General features: G+C 44.2%; 1 long non-coding RNA gene across 1 annotated transcript in view; it reads right to left on the reverse strand.

Moving 5' to 3' along the window:
• Window positions 1-5,296: 5,296 nt before the first annotated feature.
• Window positions 5,297-6,772, reverse strand: part of LOC124850878 — a 5,153-nt gene continuing 3,677 nt past the window's right edge. Inside the window, exon 2 of the long non-coding RNA XR_007031959.1 lies at window positions 5,297-6,772. This exon is cut by the window's right edge and continues 833 nt beyond it. This is a non-coding gene — a long non-coding RNA (uncharacterized LOC124850878).

Below are 6,772 nucleotides of genomic sequence, written 5' to 3' on the forward strand. Positions count from 1 at the left end.
TGCAGGCATCTCATTCAGCGACAGGCACATATTTCATACACCTACACACACACACACACACACACACACACACACACACACACACACACACAGACGGTTGTCTGACATGGAAATGTAATCAATGTAGTATGGGACAGACACATATGAAGGTTATCCACTGCCATACAGGGCCATAGTCAAGGGTGAATAAACACTGTTGTACCACCTTTAAAAAAACAGGAAACCGTGTGACCGCAACGCAAGACGAGTGCTGTTTTAACCAAAAATGACACGTAACATCTAGCGAGATGAATTATGAATGATTTGCTTCGTTGGCCAAATGGTGCGAATGGTGCAGCAAGTGTCTCCAACAAAAATCAAAAGACAAGACTGAAACCAGCTTTTGCTGAGAAACTGATTGACAGATATTCTAATTCGCTGACTAACACTACCCAAGAGCTATATTTAATTTACCAGTGGTTTCTGATGCTGTTAAAGGGTTGTTTCCATCAGGAATGTTTTTAGTAAAATGAGCAGTCATTTCAGTTTCTAATCAGCTGAGGAACACAGTGTTGATTTCTCTGAAATTCACTTATGTATGTGATGAAACTTGACCATATCTGGGGTTTAGGTTTAAACACAGTTTTTCTCCATCCGTCACTCATCATTCAGCTACATTCAGACCAGCGACCTTTGATGAAGACCATATCAATCTTGTCTGATTTGAGATTACTTTTGTGATAGATCCTGATACGTCCATCAACAGCCTGCGCAGGCCCACACTAGGATAGCCGCAATAAATTAGGATTTACAGCGCAGTGGAAAGATTCATAACTCTTCAGTGTTGTTGCTGCTGTTGTGATGGTTCAACAGTCCACAGTGCACGAACCAGTCCTTGACTTCTCGCGTGTGCGCACGCGCGCAGACAAACACATAAAAGAAGAAGTGAATGAAGGGGAAGACGTCAGCGAGCTGACAAGCAGAAGATTAATCCATCTTTCCCAGCCAGTCACTCCCACACTCCCTCCTCCTGTTTCTCCTTCCAGCCTCATTGTTTTCAATAAAGTGTCAAGACTGGCCATTTTATAATCACGTTTGTGACTTGGGATCTGGGATTCAGATGCAATCAATGTCTATTAGAATCACAGGGTTATTGATTGAAAGAGGAGAGACGGCGTGAGCGATCTCTCCCATTTTCATCCCCGCCGTCTTCCTCACACATAGTGCGCACATATTTACACACTGTCGAAGCTGGGATCTGTGCGTGTCTGTCTACACATTGCTGCTGCTCTGCTGGCGGCCACTGAGTAGTGTCTCGCTGTGGGAAGGATTTTAATATGGGAAATTAAAATCAGCCCAAACAGAGACTTTAAAAAGGAGCAACAACCCAAAGAGTTCATCTTCCTCCTCCTCCTTGGTTATTACTACAGGACTATGGGCCTGTGTCATTCGTATGAATGTACATATTTAACATACAAGCCTTGCAGCAGTTTTCTGTATTTTCTGTATTATTTGAAGGTACAATTTTGTCATACTCATGTTGGCTCAATTACCCTAACATAAACTACAGTCTTAGTTTGACAGGCACCTGTGTGTTTGTGCAACAACATGTTTGTGTACAACAATGTGAGTCGCTGCTTTTTGTGCGTTTCCATATATCATCTCATAGTATGGTTCTCTCTCTCTGTGTGTGTGTGTGTGTGTGTGTGTGTGTGTGTGTTTCCCAGTCCCTGTCAGCCAGGGTCTGTGCAGGATTTCCACAAGGTGACATTTAGGGGGGACAGATTCACACACTGAGGATGTGGCCCCTTTAACTGCTGTTTATCACCTGCTTCTGGAAACGTCACCCTGCCCCACAATAGCCTTATATCAGGATACAGGATCAGGTGTGCGTGTGTGTCTGTGTGTGTGTGTGTGTGTGTGTGTGTGTATGAGAGAGAGACAGAGAAATATTATTTATTCCAGATCCTATATTATACCTATATAACTTTTATATTTGTTTGAGTGTTTGAGGTAGTAATGCAGATATATTTGATTTTAAATCAATGTTTTTGTTTTTGAAAAAAAACGATGTGGTACGACAAGAGATGTCACAGAACTAACATACACAGCGGTATATGCTGTTTTAATCATTTGGTAGACGTGGTTAATAGAGGTCGAGTTCAATGGGAGAGTTCAAAGTGCCACCCTTCACTAAAAGTGGCTTTTTATTGTTTTGAGAGAAAGAAAAACAATCTTTATTCATGTGAAAAATGAACTGCCTTGTGGAATGCAACTTATACACAGATCTGGAGCAATAATGAATTATTTGTGAGCTATTTGTATTCTCTCTCGTCCTCCTTCGGGCAGGTCAAAGGTCAGGTTAATGACAGCGTAGCGGGAGCTGTTAAGAGTAACTAAAACTGCTGAAGGGCTCTTCAGTCATCGACACATTGGACTGCAGAAGAGCTCATTTTAAAAGACCTTCACTGACATTGGTTTGACCAGATGAGGGAAACCTTATTTCAAATTTAAAACCTTAACGTCACATTTCTGTGAAAATTGCATCACAGGAAAACTCTATACCGTATATTACATTTGAAAAAAAAAAAACCCTGCTGCAGTGCACTCTGTTACCCAAAGATGATTTGGGGAAGTGTGGATATTTTAAAAAGGGCTCTTGACTCTGAGTGCTAAGACTTTTACGGTTGGAAACAAGTATAGGTCAGGATTAGGAAAAGGTTTATGAGTTCGTTGAGATAAGGTTAAAGTACGAGGCAAGGGAATGTATTATATCCCTTACAGTGCTGAGATGGGAGGAAAGTGTGTGTGTGTGTGTGTGTGTGCGTGTGTGTGTGTGCGTGTGCCTCAAGTCCCAGGACAACTCATTAAGTGTGTAGTCTTTCAGTAAAAGAATGAGGAGAGCAGGACACTGTGCTGCAGTCTGCACTCACCACGCCAGTCAAGCACAGGGACCAGTGTGTGTGTGTGTGTGTGTGTGTGTAGGAGAGACATACACATCCATACCTTTTTTTTTTTTTTTTTAAATGGTCCATTTCCTTTGTCTCTCTCACACCCAGAAGATGCAGTCACAGCGACCGTCACAGAAACACACACAAAAACTCACAAGGGCTGACGTGGATTTATGGCGCCCATGGGTTCAAGGAGACAAGCCTCGGGACGAGGAGCCAATTTAACCAAAGAATAGGAACACTCATTGTTTAGAACACATGCACACATGCACACCGAGAGACAAGAGCGCACACACTCAACCGCAAAAGGAAATGGCTTATAGACTGTGTGCAGTGTTTTTAGGCAGACTTGTATGTGTGAGAGGCTGTTGGCTTTGTCACGACACGCAACCGTGCACTGTCTTCTTAATGGAATAATTGAGTCAAGGCCTTATATTGACATTTACACACACATGTAAAAAGAACCACCCACACACACACACACGCTCACACCGATGAACGGTAATGAACAGAGAAATCTGTGGGCCGCATTCATTGTGATTATCGATAAGAATCCTTTCGATTTTGGCTATTTGAATGGAAATGAAGCATAAGATTGTGTTTGGTTACTGTCCTGGTGGGTGAAATGTGTGCATTTCTATAAAAATGAGTTTGTGGAAGTGATTTGTGAGTCGACTGGGGACGGCGAGGTTTAATGAGCGCTTGTTTGATTTGGGAATTGGAAACTGCAAGGTCTTTTCGTCATGCTGATTTGTTCTGTTTAACAATAAATGAACACGCATATGTGTGTGTGTGTGTGTGTGTGTGTGTGTGTGTAATTTTCCTTTCTTCCGTTCCCTTTTCTTCCCTCCCTTCTGCTCTTTTGTCCTCATCCCCACCTTGTGTTGTTTTCTTTTGTCTAACCTTCATTCTTAATTCAATACCGCTAAACACATAGAGGAAAATGAGATCCTGACAGAAGTGGAGACGGTGAGAGAGAGAGAGAGGGCAAATGGAGGAGAAATTACATGAATCTTTTCTCTGGCTCTTCATTCTCCACCGACAAACAAAAGGAAAACCGACAACTCACACTGATCGATAATCAATCCCTAATCTCTCTCATCTCTCTCACGTCCCACCCCTCTGTGCTCCCTCCTCTCTTTCCTTTCCAAGCCCCCTTCCCTGTCACCAGCTGAAACTACTGTGAGGACACGCACGAGACCATGCAGATGCACACAAATGAAGTCTCACGCGCAGAAAAAAAGGCAGCTACTGAAATACGAACAGCTAAATTCGCCCCGCACCGACAAAAAAAGGTTGAGGTTCTGTTCAAATACTGTTTATGGTGTGAAGGTGCAGAGTTCCGGTGAGGCAGAGACAATCTCCGCGGTGTCTCCGCCCCATGGGAAACTGCATACACGGCCTACAGAAGGAGTTACAGAAGGAGACCTCTCCTCTGCCCCCATGTGCCTTCACAGGTGGCTACTGCTTTAGGGAATGTTCATCCTGCCCAAAGGACGAAAAGAGAGGAGGAAAAATGGGAGAGACTAGCGGTTGAAGATGGGAGGGGAAACCAAAAGACAAAGTGGGAGACGAGAGAGGAGGGACTGAGGATGCCGGAGATCAAAAGTGTATTTAATCCACCTGCTTTTGCAACCATATATGGAGCCCCCCCCCCCCCGCTGGCCCCGCCATCAAGCCCTCCATCTCCTCCAGGCCGTACCTGCTACCTGAGCCCTGTGTCTCGTTCCTGACTTCTTTTCCCCCCGTCTACATTGACGACGTTGTTAAAACGAAGGGGGGACTGAGGGGGGCATCCTCTGTGTTGTACATTCACGGCCGAGCTGCAGTATCCGCAGGACATTGATCGAGGACGGGGATGCTGCGAGAGGCCACCTGTCGCTCTGACAAGTGTGTGTGTGTGTGTGTGTGTGTGTGTGCGTGTACAGTATGTGCGTATACCCTGCTGTGTCCAATTCAACACCTGTACAGCTGGCTGTGGCAAGTTCACACTCAACTGCCAGTAGAGAAAAAAAGGATAAACAGCAGGATCATGCTATTCAAGCCGTTCCTGTTTCACACCTTGTGCGTTCAATCGGGTCGTGTAGGTGAACGTCTTCCTCAACTTCTACCTCATGACTCCTCCCCTTGCGTCCTCCACTTTTGGCCAGACCAGACAAAAATGATGCCTCTGACATTCTAGAAAAATCCTATTCATTTGGCTAAATGTAAAGCGTATTTCCCAGCGTGAGAGTCTACTTCAAAGCCGGCTCCGGCATTCTAGTCTATAGTCTTTAATAGTCTGGAATCTAATATTAGATGCAACAGCGGACATTTCTGCCCACTTTCAGTGTTTGAATGATAAATGTGAAGAAAGACAGGTTTTCTTTTTATAATGCGATGTGTTTTTATTTCATAATACCATGAATACTGTATGAATATCCTATAACACCAAAAACGTCTTATTATAACAACTTTTTTCTCATGACATAATGTTATACTGGTCCGTTTTTTTTTTTGCTGGCGTGGCAGCAACACATTAACACACTAATGAGTGCATTTGTTGGATGAAATGTCATATATGAAAGTACTGTATTTGACTGGGTTTTATTATTGGGTTTTGAATATGCATCTGAATACACTGGCTGCCCAGAAATTCCATTAAGCACTAAATGAAGTTTGACTTTTATCTCTCTTTCTCTTGCTCACTCGCCGTCCTCCTTGCAGTTTTTCCTCTTTAATGTTCTCTTTATAAACTAGTTGTCAAGTCAATAAAATAAATCTGATCCAATCCTCTGTGACATTAAACGCTGCCATCTGCTCTTAGATCTGTTGCGACGGGGGAGGACATCAAAGTACATCAGAGAAACACAGCAGAAAGCAAAAAGGTTTCATCACTAACTTTTTCCATCCAATTTTGGTGTTCTCTACCTCACTGCCTTTCATGTTGCCTTTTTTAAAGGTGTTTAATCTGTCCGGCTCGCAACGTCATAGGTGGCTCATTAAAGAGCTGCAGAACTGTGTTTGCATGGGTCTGGGTCCCAAAAAATCAACAGACTCGGACGGACCAGGCAACTGCGTGGAGTGGGTGGTTGTGGCGTGCGCGGAGAGAAAGTCCTTTGCAGCCCTTTTTGAGGTGATGGCTTAAACAACAAGATTGGAAATAAGTTTTGCGCCTGCTCCCCTGTCTCCCTGTTCAAAGGCAGAGACGGTGAGCAATGCACTGACAGCAGCAGCTCCTCAATTCCCCCTCCCCAAGTGGCGTGGAGGACACGAGGAGGGGCGGCAGGAGTCGCCGCAAACGGTGTTCCGTCCTGTTTTTGGCTGCGTTCCACCACGTTCCCACATCCCCGCTCGTTTTGAATTCCAAATGGGGGCACTTAAAACACAAATCTTTTATTCATCGGTCTGATTGTGAAACACGTAGGTGGTCTGAAGAGCTTACGGTCACTTCCCAAACGGCATTTAGTGATTACAGAGCAGCGAGACAGAGTGGCTGCTTTCAATCTGGTACAGCATGATTATTCAATAACTCAAAACTTTCCTTCTCTCTCTCTCTCACTCACACACACACACACACACACACACACACACACACACACACACACACACACACACACAACCACTGTGATGTCAACCTCTTCTCACAGAAATACACACTTTCTCATTTCCACCTCTTTCAAACACATTCCTGCAGACACAAGAATGGGCACATTGTGACGCCAGCGGCTTTGAAATGTTGTATCAACCGTCTGTATGAAACCCAATGGATTTAATCACCTCCTTTACGCTGTACATTCAAACGAATATGGCACCAGTCATTGTCAAGCATCACATTACAGACCGTGGACGCAAGACTTGCC

This window comes from Scophthalmus maximus, chromosome 12 (assembly GCF_022379125.1).
Source record: "Scophthalmus maximus strain ysfricsl-2021 chromosome 12, ASM2237912v1, whole genome shotgun sequence".
NCBI lineage: Eukaryota > Metazoa > Chordata > Actinopteri > Pleuronectiformes > Scophthalmidae > Scophthalmus > Scophthalmus maximus.